The sequence below is a fragment of the Mus pahari genome, chromosome 2 (genome assembly GCF_900095145.1).
Source record: "Mus pahari chromosome 2, PAHARI_EIJ_v1.1, whole genome shotgun sequence".
NCBI lineage: Eukaryota > Metazoa > Chordata > Mammalia > Rodentia > Muridae > Mus > Mus pahari.
Window position 1 is genome coordinate 93,014,975 of NC_034591.1, and position 16,842 is coordinate 93,031,816.

The 16,842-nt window shown below is 34.8% G+C and overlaps 1 pseudogene; it reads right to left on the reverse strand.

Moving 5' to 3' along the window:
* Nucleotides 1-2,027: 2,027 nt before the first annotated feature.
* On the reverse strand, nucleotides 2,028-2,972 carry LOC110316842 (annotated as a pseudogene).
* Nucleotides 2,973-16,842: the final 13,870 nt, after the last annotated feature.

Below are 16,842 nucleotides of genomic sequence, written 5' to 3' on the forward strand. Positions count from 1 at the left end.
ATGACAGGATGTTTTAAGAGCAGATATATAGACAGATAGATGATAGAAAGATGATAGATGGTGTTAGGTAGGTAGATAGATAAAGATGATAGATAGTGTGTGTTTTTGTGTCTTCTAGCAAATATACTTCAAAGAAAATCACACATGCTCATTATGTATCTTATTTGCATTTTCATTGGCTGACTAATCTATATGTAATTCTCCATTAACTTAAAAACAAATGTAGTTAACACCTCTTTTCACCTTAGCGGTCTAGCTAGATGTCTCACATGTACAGCTGCCTTGTCCTGTGAAAGGAAACTGGGAAGCCCCTCCCTCATGTGCTCTAAGTACCTCCTGGATGCAGCCATAATTTTTTTTTATTAATGTAACTTTGTGGTCTGATGACAAAACTATTGAGCTTCAGGATTCTTCATTGATCGTTACTATCCGTGGTACAGTTATTAACTCATCAAAGTCTACATTCTTATAGTTTGTGTAAAGGGCAAAAAGAATAAAGTTAGTATTTAAATATTCCAGTTTAATGGCTGTTTAGTGGCTGTATTATTGGAGATAATTGTCATTGTCATTATTATGCCATCTATTTTATCAAATTATTAATGAAGTCTGGTATTTGAAATGTGCTCTTCTTTAAATTGTATCAAGATTTGATAAGTAAACATGTTGGTAGAACTTGGTGGATACTTTCAACTAAAGAATCATAGATTTACTATAGGCAATGTGATAATAAAATTCTAAAAGAATTATGATCAACCATCCACTACAGCTCTGAAAATGAAGACAAATGACTTGTGATGATATAAATATGAAGAAAGATATATTAGGAAATTTATAACTTTGATTTCCTATCATTTCTTTTGACTAATGTTTGAATAGAATATACTTCTGCACCTATAACTTTACTTTTAGAAACATAAAATTAATGATGAATTCTGTCATCAGAAATCATGTATTTGCCTCTATCTAATCATATTTTAGTCATATTTTTATTTTATAGACACATTTTTTGCTTTCTGTTCATTTGTTTGTTTTCCTGTATGGGTCACCCTGGAAATTGCCAGACACCAGTTGAGTGATCAATAGCTGACTACATACTCAGCCCATCTCAATTTACCCTGTGGTGTCAAAGTTGCCCTTTCACAGGAAATATCCTTTCACCAATGCTATATCGGTGGGGAAATTGTTTTTCCTTTTTTAGTAACAAAATGAATTTTCATATCAACTATCAGGACCGCTAAAGAGAAACAACATAAATCATCAGAATGATGCATTGCATATACAATATGTGATTATATAATTGTAATATTATTATGATTATTATTTAAAGTCGAGTGAGGAGCTCAAATTACAGCAAGCTGCAGTTTATTTAACTCTCTTGGTCCAACTTATTTCTAGGACCATTTCTTTTTTTTTTTTTTTTTTTGGTTTTTGTTTGCTTATTTATTTAATAAGGAATTGAAAAAGATCCTGACCATCAGGATGTTCATAAAAATAACACATGATTTAAATTTAGAAAACAAATATTAATACTATTGCACTATTTTCTTGTAAAATGCATTTGACATGCCAACTCTCATTCACAAAAATACATGGTTACATTTGTGGTGAACAACCCCACCCATGTGAGGGAAAACACATACTTCTAATGCAATGCTGCTCTCAGTGTTATGTAAATGAGATGCCTCTGCAGTTAGGGAAGCAAATACTGAAATCATGAATGGGAAGAACTGTACTCCCTGCATGACACGAGATTATTTGGAGACAGTTATAAAAGCCATATATCTTTTTATTGTTAAGTCAAAGAAGTATTAAACTTAAGGCAAAACTTACAGGGTAAGACTTAACAAAACATTTTTTCATAAAGGTGAAAAAAATGGAACTAGATGCAGGGTACTTATGAATGAATAAACAAGGGAAGGATAAGGAGGGAGAACAGTGAGAATGTGCAGAAGATACCAGGGGAGATGGTCTGATGTAACTTTGATCTCTCACAAACACCTAGGTAAATGAATAATGGGATACGATTTCTAACCTCCACTATGTGCTTAATAGTCATCCTCCCCACTGGCGTTGTTACTGCCTTCTCCTTCCTCAGCCTCTTTTTCATCATCCATGATCCACTCCAGCTGGTTATCCTCCCATCTTCATCACTGCCATCATCCAGCAGGTTAGCCTCCTCAACAGAGTCATCTGCGTCTGCCTCAGATTACATCTTCACATCAATCTCATATTTCTTCACAGAGATGCTGTTCTGCTCTACTTCAGACTTTTCATTCCTCATCTCTGCTTGTTTGCTTTGTTCTTTTTCAAAATTTCCAGGCTTTACAGCAGAGAATCCACCTTTTTTTTTTTTTTTTTTTTTTTTTTTTTAAAATCTGAGTCAGCTCCTTTTTAATGACCTATCACCTTTCAAGTTTCCAGACTTGGAAGAAGATCCCAATTGTCCAATCTTCAATTTGAATTTACTTTTGACCCTTCATGAGGTGTTCCCTGACACACACTTGCATTTGAAAGGCACCAGAGCTTGAGCAATATGAGGAGGAGGAGGAGGAGGAGGAGGAGGAGGAGGAGGAGGAGGAGGAACACGTGCTGGATAACTGTACATCCTGTGATAATAATCCTGTTGAAAGTCATAGTCCAAGTCAAACGTGGAACCTTATATCTCTATAGCAGTTCATTTCACACCTGCTTTTCCTCAGTTCACTTTTTGGATCTGTAGTCAGGTTAATACCTACAACCGGCCAGCGATCATTCTCCTATATTCTCCTCCTATAGCAGCTCAGGCATTTCTTTCATTAACGTATTGTACAAAGGCAAAGCCCTTATGTACAGAGCAACCCACAGTTTTGCCACACATTGCAAAGGTGGTCTCCACATCAAACTTCTTGACCTTCAAGAGTGTTTAGATTCCCAATGAATACAGGGGAATTCATGGATCGAGGATCTTTCTTGTTGGTAACATTGTTGGCCATCTCCATTGATATTAAGATTTCTCACAAATTTGAAAATGTAGCTGAAGATCAAAAAAAAAAAAAAAAAAGAAAAAGAAAAAGAAAGAAAAAAAAATCTCACAAGAAGAAGGCGAGAGAGAGAAGAAACTGCTTTTCTTATTGTGGGTTAATGCCAAAACACCAGAGCTACAACAGCAAGGAACCACAGGATGAACCATTCTTAATGACTTGATTCACTCAATCATTTTTAGGATTTTTATCCTCATTTGGGATTCATTTGACCCTTTCCTGGATTTTATCACCAACTTTCCCATGATAGACGATTTTGGTTTATACTTTCCATCTGGCAGCTGGTTGAGTAAACAATGATCAGCATTCAATTTCTGGTTCACTTATAGATGTTTCATGCTAAAGGAATAATTTGCTGTGGTCTTATTTATGATAATTGTGCGATGCCCTGATACCTACATAGGCTGACATAGCTACAGGTCATCTGAGGTCAGAAAATCACAGCACTATCAACAGCAAACATAAACTTATTGTGTGGAAGGTACTTCCATAAAGGTCTTTCAAGCAAGATATTGAAGCAGTACAGCCGTGAGGAAAGTGAACTAAGTGAGAAGCAGTGAAAGCTCATTGGAAAAAAAATCAGTGATGTCATGGTAGCAATGTAATGAATTATAGCTTGCTGCTGACTTCCATGTTTTCTGTGTTGAATGTCAGACCAGATTAATATGTGACTTCAGTTAAATTGCTTATTCTTTGGTTACCAGAAATTTTTTAAATCAATCTATACTAGGGATAGTAAAAATAATAGTTACTTTGGGAATTATTTTTCTAAGGTATAAAGGCTTTATTATGCTATTAAAGTTGATCCATATGTAACATATGATTAATACTATATTAAATAACAAATAAAAATATAAATCATGTATGCTATATCATAATACAGACCAGTTTAGTATCCATAATTCATAATCCAAATAATTTTATTATTTGGATAATCATATGCCTATCCTTGTTTGGTTTTTCTCAACACACACACACACACACTATATATATATATATATATATATATATATATATATATATATATATATGAACTTAGGAACTAATGGGCAATAATTAAAAGTCAAGATATCTGAGTTCATACACAGAAACACACACAGACACAGATACGCACACACACACACACACACACACACACACACACACTCTCCATGGAATTTCTATTTTCCTTCACTAGACTTTGAGGCCTTAATCAAGAAATGAACAACAAGGCATTTTTTGATATTGTCTATACACATAGTTTTTATTACTAATGTTTATTGAATTTCATATATACAGATATATGAAATATATATTATATATTTATTATATATGTTATATATGTTATATATTATATATATATGTATATACACAGAAACACACACAGACACACATACATGCATGCATACATATAAAAGCACATGCATAGTCAGAGCACAGAATGTCCCCTCTGTCCCACTTGTTCTTTTATTTGAGTAGGAGTTACCTTTCTCTGTCTCCATGAAGGCTGCTGTAAGTTTTGAACATGTTTCTGGGAAAATAGATTAATTTCTTTCATTGTTTTCTGGAGCAGTTATTTTCTAAATCTTTGGAAACCTCTACCACTCAACACTCAGGCTCTAAATGATAAAACATGAGATAAAGTGAAGATGCACAAAAGTATTTATTGAATTGTTCTCACTGGTATGAGGAAGTAAAAATAAACTTTGGCATTTGGAAAATAGATAGCTGACTTCTTTTCCCACTGTAAAGAATGTAGTTAAGAAAACAGAAGCCCTTGAAGTATTCTTGGGATATTTGCTTTTCACTAGTGTATCTGAGTGTTGCTAGGTAAGACAAATGGCATTTCATTACATGGGAGTTTGACTAAGCACTAGTGAGGATCCACCTGACAGGATGATATTCAAGAAGCCCGTGCAGAGCTGTCTGAGCATTGGATCATAAATTTTCAAAGAAACAAATATTAACATCACATGAGGCATCGACACTGCTAAGTCGCACTTTTCTAAGCTATTAAAAGTGTAGTAGAATGTGCATTTCATTATATTAAGGCATGCTCGCCCTCATCAGGTTAGAATGTCAGATCTTCACTGTGTGTTGGTGAGGAACTTCAAGCCATGGAAGTATTTCACACTGAAAAATCAAAAACCAAAAACAAACACACAAATCAACAAAACTAAAGAATCCCACAAAATCCATAGTGGACTTTTGTTTACACAGAGAACTCATCCATTTCTCCTAACTTTGGAAAAAAAATAATGGACAAGTGCAAAAAGAGATTAATCTTAAAATATGCACAACTGATTATGCGGTATAACTTTATAAGCCTTAAAATTGAGGGGATCTTGCCACTTGAGACATTCTGACCATGGCTTATTTAAGTAAATTACAGGTGCAAGTTTGTCTCTACTGGCTCCCTATTTTTAAAAAAAGAAGTTAAACTAACAGAGTTGGCGCATGTTCTTGGAATGTATCTCCAGTTGAGATGGTCAATGGTTGACCAGGGCACAAACTCCTAACATTATTTCTGATGCTATATTTCTTGTAAGCAGGAGCCTGGCATCATAGCTGTTCTCTAAGAGGATCTGTCAGCAGCTGACAGGTAGCTACAGATGCAGATACAGCCTCACATTGAACTGAGGCATAGACCTCAGTGGAAGAGTTAGGGGAAGGAGTTGAAGGGGATAACAAACCCAATAGGAAGACCAACAGTCCACAGCATCACCTAACCTGGACCCTGGGAGCTCTCAGAGATTCAGCCACCAACCAAAGAGCGCAAACTGGCTGATCAGAGAGCCCCAGCACATGTGTAGCAGAGAACTGCCTTGTCTGGGCTTGGTGGAAGGGGATGCATCTAACCCTGTGGAGGCTTGATGCTCCAAGGTGGGGTGATGCCTGTGGTTGGGCCCCCTCTCAGAGGAGAAAGGGAGGGGAAGGGTGGAAAAACTGCTAGGTGGACCTGGAGAGGGGCAACTTTGGTATGTAAGTAAATAAAATAATCAATAAAATGCTGGAAAACAAATAAGCAACTGATGATTTCACAAAATTTCATGTCCTGTTTGATTTGGATTTTAGCTGTACTTTCTCCTCTGAATATAATTTCAAATTACTGTATTATGGATTGATTTTATTTGTTTCTTTGTCCTTTATCACTCTCTTATTATTTAAAACACCTCACTTTCCCTAGTTATACAGTAAGCCATATGCAAAAGATAGATAATGCTCCTCCTTTCTCTGAAGCTTCCCAAGAACTTCAACATCATAATAGCAGAGTCTTATACCAAATTGTGGCGAATGACAGCAATNTCAGAAAAGATCACTGCTCACATGTGCATTGCACCCATCTTCTTTGTACCATTTGGGGCATTTGAACAACTTGTGCTCAGACAAACAACAACAAAACCAAAAACTGTATTACAAAGAAAATGTTCAAAGATGAAGTTAAAAGGTTGCCTACAAATCTGATGAAGCTCTATATTAGAGACAGACAAGTAACTAACACATGCTCCTATAAATAACTCCTCACCACGTTCCTGTAATTAACTCTACCTAACTTTATCTCTCTCTCTCTCTCTCTCTCTCTCTCTCTCTCTCTCTCTCTCTCTCTCTCTCTCTCTCTCTCTCTCAAAAGTTTACAGCTTACATCGGCTCAAAAAAATCAATATATTTGGGAGTGTGCATGAGTGTATGTGTGTGTGTGATAGGATTTCAGTATCATTATATTGCTATCACTGCTTAATGATCATTACAAATTGTAAATGAATGTGCTTAAGAGACTGGTCTTTATTTCAAAATAAAATAAAAAAGAGTTGAATTCCCAAGGAGCTGAAGGGGTCTGCAACCCTAGAGGTGGAACAACAATATGAACTAACCAGTACCCTCAGAGCTCCTGTCTCTAGCTGCATATGTATCAGAAGATGGCCTATTCAGCCATTATTGGGAAGAGAGGCTCTCTGGTCTTGCAAATAATATATGCCCCAGTACAGGGGAATGCCAGGGCCAAGAAATGGGAGTAGGTGGGTAGGGGAGCAGGAGCGAGGGAAGGGTATAGGGAACTTTCAGGATAGTGTTTGAAATGTAAATAAAGAAAATATCTAAAAAAAGAGTTGAAATAACATCAGATAATATTTAATATATTATTTTTATCCTTTTATTATTTTTAATTCTTGTTCTGGATCTGTTACAGTCTTTGTTAAAAAATTAATGCTTATCCATAGTAACTGTTTCTTCAAGAATCTGATTCTTAAATGAGTTTATCATTGTTGATGGATACTGATAGTAACTCTTGGATGAATAAGGAAGGAGAGGTAAAATAGAGGAAAGAGTTGAGCTTTGACCTGGTTTCAGTGAAGTACATTTGTATTTTCTGAGGTTTCCATGATTTGCAAACTTTTAAAAATCTGGGATAAAAAAGGTATGCCATCACAGATGGAGGAGTAAGCCATTTAATCCTTCAGCAAAAGCTGGGATGCATGCCCTGGCATCCACTGGTTATCTTCGCAAAATGGAACATCGATGTCTCTAGAAACCACTTTTGTACCTGTAGTTTGAGCTAATGCCTAGATATCTGTAGTAAATGCCTCTTTCCTTTTTTTCTCCTGTGCCATATAACTGTCAAAATAGTATGCTCAGTCATTTATATTCATTACCTTAATATATTTGATTTCATTTTCTAAAGAAAATGAATATAAGCATAAAACATCTCCTTAGGAAAGCAAATATGAGTGTGGAAGGAAGCAGAACTCATTCTGGGAACTGAAAATGGGCTTTCTCAAGGACTGACAAGAAAGTCATGATTGAATCCTTTAGTTTTAATCATAATATGTGTTTTATGCTCTTAAAGATAACTGCTGAAGACACAACTGTTTGATACTTCTCTGAATGAATTTGAATTTTTATTCTTGCCTGTTTTAAAATATAGGAGTGAGGCTGGATGTACAACTCAGTGGGTGAACATTTGCCACACAGGGAAAGCCACCTAGATTTGTCCTTAGGAATGAAAAATAAAAATAAAAATAAAACCTCCAGAGTAAATAGGATGCAGTAACAGAGACCCTGAATCATGCATCTATCCTCGGAGAATTTGATAAATAGTTGTTTCCTGAGGAACTGGTGCATATCTAAAACTGTTCTAAGAGCTGGGTTACAAACTTTCTAGTTGCCACTACAAAGAGCTTATTCTCTAGAGTTTGAAAACGACAACATAAAAAGTAAAGGAACAGCAATATCAGTATATCCAGTGGTTGACTAGATGAAATTTGTTTGGCAAAGCAAAAAGGTTGTTAGTAGAGCTGGATACACAATCCTTGTGGTGAACATCATACAGACATGAAAATTTGAAATTTTCAAATAAACTTCTCTTCATCTATATAACCTATAGTTATCAATCATATTAGATTTCTAATGATCATTTGCCTCACATGTCTTTTGGTATGTTTTATACCCCAGGCAAAATATAACCCACTGCTTGGTGCATTTAACTAGAAATATATTTGCAAAATTCTTGAGGAAATGCCTACTACGTAATTTTGTCTTTAGTTTTGTTGACAATTCTAATGGAAGCATGCTCAGCTCTCACATCTCATTAGATATCTCTACAAATCCCTTCTTCAATGCCACCTAAACATATCATTTGCCTTGTATGAAACATGTTTTTAAATAATGATTGACTCTTTTAAGATACAATATTCTGTAAGTCTACATTAATCTCACTCAGAAAACGTCTGTTTTTGGTTTTTTTTTGTTTGTTTGTTTTTTCTTGTTTTTGTTTTTTTGCTGATTTTCAAAAATTACTTAGTGGGGATGGAGAAATGGCTATATAGTAGAATAGATACTGCTCTTCTCAAGGACCTGACAAGGGTTTTCAGCACTCTCCAGGGGGATCTGATGCTTGTATGAGGAACTGCATCTACATGCATATACTCAAAGTATGAATATAATCACATAATTTAAAAGGTAATTCATTAAAATGGAAAGAAGTGTTTATAAACATTTGTTTAATGAACTTGTCATTTATTTTTTTCTTTGTAGGCCATTCAAGTTTGTTAAAGATAAGCTTTGAAAATTTTTGAATTTCATTTTGTGAATTCTGATAATTGAATCTTGGGTCTAAGTTATATTAGTCCAGTTCTCTAATACCAGAAAATTTAAAAATGATTTATATATATATATATATATATATATATATATATATATATGTGTGTGTGTGTGTGTGTATGAGTATGTGTATGTGTATGAATATCTTATGCAATCTCTTTAATGCCTTAATGAGGAAGGAAAAAGAAAAAATAGATTTTAACAAATATATAAATATACACTTATTTTTCTGTACATGCTTGAGTCTAGCAAACTTTGTGGAAAATTTCTATACATTTGGATTAGCTCAACTCCATATTCTTTAAAATGGTCATCACTAATGTTAAATGCAAAATATCTGAATATATACTGTAATTAATATTTGCATTTAATATGCATCAATTTAATAATTTTTACATCTAATCAATATCTTAAAGACAAATGTGGCTTGGTATACTCATAGATATATTTAAAGCCAGGATTACTCCAAATACAAAAGTCCCCATAGTCTATAGCAGTCTCAACAATGGGAAAAGTCCAAAGTTCAAAGTCTCTTCTGAGATTCAAGCAATTACTTAATTCTAATACTAAGATAAGACAGAAAACCAGCTGGGAAACTCTAATCTCTGAATCTTTGTGACTGATGTTCAAAGTGGTATTCTGATTTCCATCTCCTTTTTCATCTTTGTTGACTTTAACCAACTTCTTTCTCCTGGGGTGGTTCCATTCCCAGCTTTCATCATCAGCTATCCCCCTGCTCTGGCATCTTTAACATCTTGGGGTCTCCAAGGCAACTACACCTTTATACTTTCTTGTTAAGGAAAAAGATCCCATGTCTGGGATCCACACATGACCTTCTGAAATCCTCCAAAGGGCTTGCCATCTCCAGTAGAAATCTAAGCTACCAGACTGGCTTTGAACTCATGAGATCTGCTGGCCTCTATTTCCTGGGATTATAAGTATGAACTGAACCAAACTAGGACCTAAGGTTAGCTGTGTAGGCTCTTGCTCCAAAAGTCACCACTCTTCTAATCTGTTTATGTAACTGAACATAGAATTCTGTTCCATTTTGCTTTGTGGTACTCCTTTATTGCTTGAACTATGCGTTTTACATTTTTCCTTTCTCATCTTACTCCTTTCCACTAAAATGTTCTTCACGAGACTAAAACTGAGAGCAGAGTCTCTCTTGACATTTTTTTTTTTTTTGTGACTGTCTTTATCAACGCAATTAATATAAATCACTTTACCTTAGGCTCAGGTAGACTTCAGACAAGGACAAAAATCACCACATTCTTCACCAAAATACCGCACAGTCTCTATGCCTCATACTGAAATTATTCTCAACTGAAACCTCTGGATGGAGGTCTGACTTTTCAAATTACTCAGCAACAAAGTCTTCCATATTCATATGTTTAGGCATGACCCATAAACTGATATGTTTGAACAAGCCTATAGGGGCCAGGGAGTAGAATGTGGTAGGTAGTGTGAATATGCTTGGCCCAGAGTGTGGTGCTATTTCAAGGTGTGGACTTGTTAGAAGAAGTGTGTCACTGTAGTTGTGGGTGGTAAACCCTTGTCCTAGCTGCCAGGAAGCCAGTTTTCTTTTAGTGGCCTTCAGATGAAGATGCAGAACTGTCTGCTCCTCCTGCACTAGATGCTGCCTAGCTTGCCCATGACAGTAAGGAACTAATCCTCTGAGCCTGTTAGTCAGACCCAATTAAATGTTGTCCTCATAAAAAAAGATAAAGTCATGAATAAATAGCTGCAGAGATTTTAAAGATTTTAACATTTGTATTTTTTCTCCTTTTCATAGATATGTAATGCTGGATATTATTAGACAAAGATAGCATGTTCATTTCTAACATGCAGAATTCTGGTGCATTAGAAAATAGGAATCTTCATAACTATTACTGATTCAATTATTTTTTGATCCTTTGTTGAACATCTGTGAAACAATCAAAAAAAATCTGATTAAGTTACAAATTGAGCCCAGATAACTATAGAGATGTGGATATATTGCTAGCCAGATGCTCTACCACCCTTGGAAAATGTTTTAAAAATTATTGTTAAGTCTCTCTCAGGTAACAGCATTGCAGGAACACAAATTCCATTTGAGCAATGTAAACACAACACAATTCTCATTTTGTCACTCCTCAAAGCTACTTTTATGATTTAGAAACAAAAGTCAGGAGCTAGAGAAAGGACCCAAGGAGCTGAAGGGGTTTACAGCCCCATAGGAGGAACAGCAATGTGAACCAACCAGTGCCCCCAACTCCCTGCCCAGAGTTCCTTGGGACTAAACCACCAATCAAAGAAAACACATGGTGGGACATGTGGCTCAAGCTGCATATGTAGCAGAGGATGGCCTAGTCAGTCATCAATGGGAGGAGAGGCACTTGGTCCTGTGAGGGTTCTATTCTACAATATAAGGGAATGCTAGGGCCAGGAATTGAGAATGGGTGGGTTGGTGAACAAGGGGAGGCAGGAGGAGATAGGGGATTTTTGGAGGGGAACCTAGGAAAGGGGATAACATTTGAAATGTAAATAAAGAAAATATCTAGAAAAAAGAAAAAAAAAAGTCAGACTTATAAGTGTGGTCCAAACTTTTTAAATGGTCCAGGATTGTTCCTTCATTGATTTAGGGGAAGATAAGCTACTACCAGGGAAAGGGATTCAGCTCAAGATACCTGTGGGTATGAAGACTGTTGAGAGTCTGCTTCCTAACAGTATTGTAGAGCAAGTTGAGCAAATATGAGAAAGGGAACAAAGGGCTTCCATGTAAACCCTTTTATAAACATTCTAATGTCATTTTAAAACTAGGCCTTCTCTCATAGCTTAACAGGTGTCTAAAATTTCATAACACACATGTATTTTGAGATATTTAAATATTAATTTTTCTTTTAATTTTATCATTTTGATTTTTATTAATATATATTAATTATATGTAATAATCTGCTTCACTATGACATTTTATATATGTGTATAACATTTGTTGATCACAGTTATCCCATAATTCTTTCTTGTTCCTTGTTCAGCATAGTTCTTTGTCACTTTCAATGAGTCCCCTATCCATTGTCAATATTGACTTACTTATTTTATGAAAAAGTAGATTTAACTAGGTTAGTTCCAGGAACATGGAATCTTACTCATGGCTACACCACCCAGTAGCCAATAATTTTTATCCTTGGGGAGAGGATTTCTATGACCAAAGTTTTAATGATATCTGTACTGGCTAGTTTTATGTGTCAACTTGACATAGGCTGGAGTTATCACTGAGAAAGGAGTTTCAGTAGGGGAAGTGCCTCCATGAGATCCAGCTGTGGGGTATTTTCTCAATTATTGATCAAGGTGGGAGGGCTCTTTGTGGGTGGTACCATCTCTGGGCTGGTAGTCTTGGGTTTCCTAAGAAAGCAAGCTGAACAAGCCAGGGGAAGCAAGCCAGTAGAGAACATCCCTCCATGGCCTCTGCATCAGCTCTTGCTTTCTGTCCTGCTTGAGTTACAATCCTGTCTTCCCTTGGTGATAAACAGCAGTATGGAAATGTAAGCTGAATAAACCCTTTCTTCCCCAACTGCTTCTTGGTCATGATGTTTGTGCAGGAATAGAAACCCTGACTAAGACAATACCATAAACATAATATTTAATAAAATAATGTTGCCATTTGTTATTATTTAAATACAGGTTTTCTTCTACTGGGAAGCAAATCCCTCAAATATATATTTCCATTCTTTTCTCTACACTACTCGCTAAAGAGTGGGATCTTTAGGGTTTCTCTTAAACATTTGCAAACTTGACCAAGCAATGCATACCCTTAGACACTTCACTGCAAAAAATTTTAAAAATAAAAGGGAAACCAACCACTATTGATTATCTGCGGAATATTATTACAATAAGGAAAAATTATGACAGTGATGAATTATACATGTTCTTAAAGATGATTAAAATTGAAATTATCAACATGAGACAAATTTTCATTTTATTTCCTTTACACACTTTGAGAAAGAAAATCCACTGGTACCATAGTTTATCTTGGAATTTACATGCTTAACCAGAAATATGTTTTATATTAAACAGAATTAAGAAACCTAGGAATAAGAACAAAATGTGTCGCAATATTCCAGACTGTTGTGAACTGAAATCCTTGCAAAAGGTGCACTGGAGTTGGAGATCCTGAAGACATACTGGGGAACCAAAGACATCATTATTATGGCAAGATGGATTGGTGCTAACAAAGCCAGAATTTTCTCAGAATAGCTTTACTCCTCTGATTGTCATTCATCCCCAAACTTTGTGTCTGATGATGAGGTGAAACTTAAGAGATGGGCTGTCCTGTTAAAGTTAATGGAGGCTTAGTCACTCGTATCAACTCGTAACTATGACTTATTTAAATCTGAGACATGCACAAGGAATCTCTTTCACTGTGCTAGCACAAGTCTCTGGTGTCCTCTATTATATCTGATAGATATATTGATTTATAACCTCTTCTTGGAATCGACTGCAGTTGAACATGGTAAGTAAGGTAACAGAAATTTGGATTCTCAGGAACTGGATACTCATATTCTCCAAGGAGTGACTGACTTCTAACTCTCTTTGAACCAAGATCTATCTTTTATATTGACATACACAAATAAACATTTATTTTTTTCTTATAATTCTATACTAGAAAACAAAACATAAGTACAGACCACTGGAAAAATTGTAACATTAGGATGCTACAATAGTGTAAATATCATCTTTTTTAAGTGAACTGAAGAGTAACCCCACTGAAAAATGACAAAGATGTTTTGGTAAGAAATATATGTTATGTGACATAGATTGGTAATAGTCTGTAACATAGACAACTTTTGCTCAACAATTTGCAAAATATACCCAGTACAGAACAATAATATAAGAATCAATGAAGTAACATGATGAAAGTGCTAAAAACAATTCAAACTAGGTATGGGTATGACACAATCTTTGCACTATTAATCCTATTGTAATAAGTTAAAATTGTTATAAGAACTGTGTATTTAAAGAAAAAACTTTGCAATTGTTAATTGAAGTTTTTTGATCTTTTTGTGAGACTATACTACCTTTCTGAAATTTTAAGAAAAATCACAAAGTTAAAGGCAATGAGTTAGACATGAAGTGCAATCCCACAGTTGAGAGACAGAATCCTGAATATAGGATATCAAGTTGGTCCTTGATTATAAGGAAAGTTCAAGGTTAACATGGTCTACCTAAGGACTTACAACAATAATTTCAATAGCAATGGTAATTAATGTAATAATAATAATACCCTTTGGGTTATAAAAATACAGCAACAGTGAAAAGAAAACATTGACAATAGTGAATCAATTAGTATCACAATGATTTTGACAAAATCGAAAGCTGTGCCTACTCCTAGGGTTACTAAATGCTTATATACAAGAATTTATTAGGATCATTATGTCAAAGGGACATATGTAAAGCTTTCAGTGAGATGATATGGAGGAAAATGGGGTTTGCAACAAGGTAGATTTACTTTTCTTCAGGACCATCAATTGTTTCCTATACATTGATTTGTCCTTTTACTGTGTTTCTTGCTCTGCCTGGATGAGAGAGTATAATGAGCCCAGCTTACTAATAAATATACAAACTTTAAGGGTAGTGTCTCACTGCATATATGTAGTTTTACTTACTGATTTTTTTATATAAAAATAAACTACATCAACAGCACTTAGTTGGAATAATCACTCTGGAAAATTCAAAGTTTCTGAAGTTATGTTGTTCCAAGAAAGTTGAATAGCCACTGAATTGTACAGCAAGACTAGGGGATGAATAATGAGGTTAGAAGGAGTTGCACACCAGTAATGAGAATATACAATCAAGAAATACAGACTTTCAGATGGGAATACTTCAAACCTTCTCTAGGTTCTGTGTAGAGTATAATTTGACATTGTTATCTTTTATTCAAGCATGGTGTTACTTTGATATGGTTTGTTAGCTTTATAATCAGACAATTTCTAGTGCTAAAATGGACAGTTATTATTCCCCCTTTTATTGAAAAATTTCCATCTGTTCATTTATTTCCCACTTACACAGCATGTGTTCAACAAATTCTTAATAGTCCCATTCTATTTCTTCCTCCTTTAATAAAATTAGCATTATATTAATCCCCTACAATTCAAATATCTAAGCCTTTTAAGCATGAGCACAACATCTATTTATCTTACTACTGAATTTGGTTTCCATAGATTTCATGACTGTAACCTTTCTTGAAATTTAAATGAAGGTAATGACATGAACATAAGTAAAATGAACTGTCTTTTTTGGCTTGATTCTGCCAATGTAAGATTTCTTTTTTCCTCCTTAACTTTTCAGTCACTTAGTTTCTTCTGGTAGGGAGTCTGTTCATGAAATTTTGTATGCCTTTGAAGTCATTTCATTGTTTCCCAGAAGCAAAACAGATCTCAGAGTCACAAGGTTGTTTTAAAGTGTCATTAATTATCCATAAATCGTTGGGTTTTAAGTCACAAAATATTTTCAATATAAATTTCCACTGGGGATATTGAAATACCAAAGTATAATACTGGGATATAGATAACACCAGAGCTCAGATGTAGTAGGCTTTGCATTTCAAGCTAGGTCAGAGTTACGAAACTATTTCTGTCCTTGGACTTTTAATTCAATCATTTACATGCCCTATTATAATTGCACACTTCAACAAATAATCTAAGTTATGCTCCTAAAACACCTGTGAGGGTGATAGGTTTATGTTTTCATATCTTTATAACAACAAAATTTGTACTGATATAAGAAACTCATTAATTAAAACACTTGTTCAAAGTTACAGGCCTGGATAATGATGAAATTGAGGTCAGAAACCCAGAAATCTTTAGGCCTTTAAAATAAATGCTGTAGTCATGCTTAAAAGTCTTGGGTACAGGGCTGGTGAGATGGCTCAGTGGGTAAGAGCACCCGACTGCTCTTCCAAAGGTCCAGAGTTCAAATCCCAGCAACCACATGGTGGCTCACAACCANCCNTAACAAGANCTGACGCCCTCTTCTGGAGTGTCTGAAGACAGCTACAGTGTACTTACATTAATAAATAAATCTTTTTAAAAAAAAAAAGGGTACTTATATTTATTTATTATATTCCCTTACCTGCTTTGGTTGATTATCAATCTATTAGTCTTTCTGAATGGTCACCATAAGGTATTTTCTGGTTATATTCTGTGTTTCCTTTATTATGGTTCTAATCCAACAAAAATGGCCCAATTTTTTGTTTAAATCAGTTTCATACTGGCCTTGTAGTGTTACATTCTCCCAATGAATTAAACTTAATTGGCAAGCTTGATTAAATCATTATATTCTTGAGTTGTACTTACAGTTACACAAAGTCACCAACCTGGGGAGAGTTAACAATAACATCAATTGATTTCACATTATTTCAAAACTGAATCCTTGGAACAATGTTTGATGGCTTTTCATCATTCATAATATATGCATCTAATCCATTTCCTCTGTCTGTATTTATACATGCATACTTATTTTAATATATATATATATATATATATATATATATATATATATGCAAATGTAAATTTCTCCATAGATAAAACACCTTGATACACAGTAAATACAGGTTGTTAAGAACATAATCTAATTAGGACATATGACATGCTTTGTGATACGAGATATGCAGTCACTCTGGTTTTGTTTTTCTAAGCTTTCATTAAACATGTACAAAATGTATATTTAATAAAACACATATGTAAATATTTGTAAGTTGTAGAAGTACTTA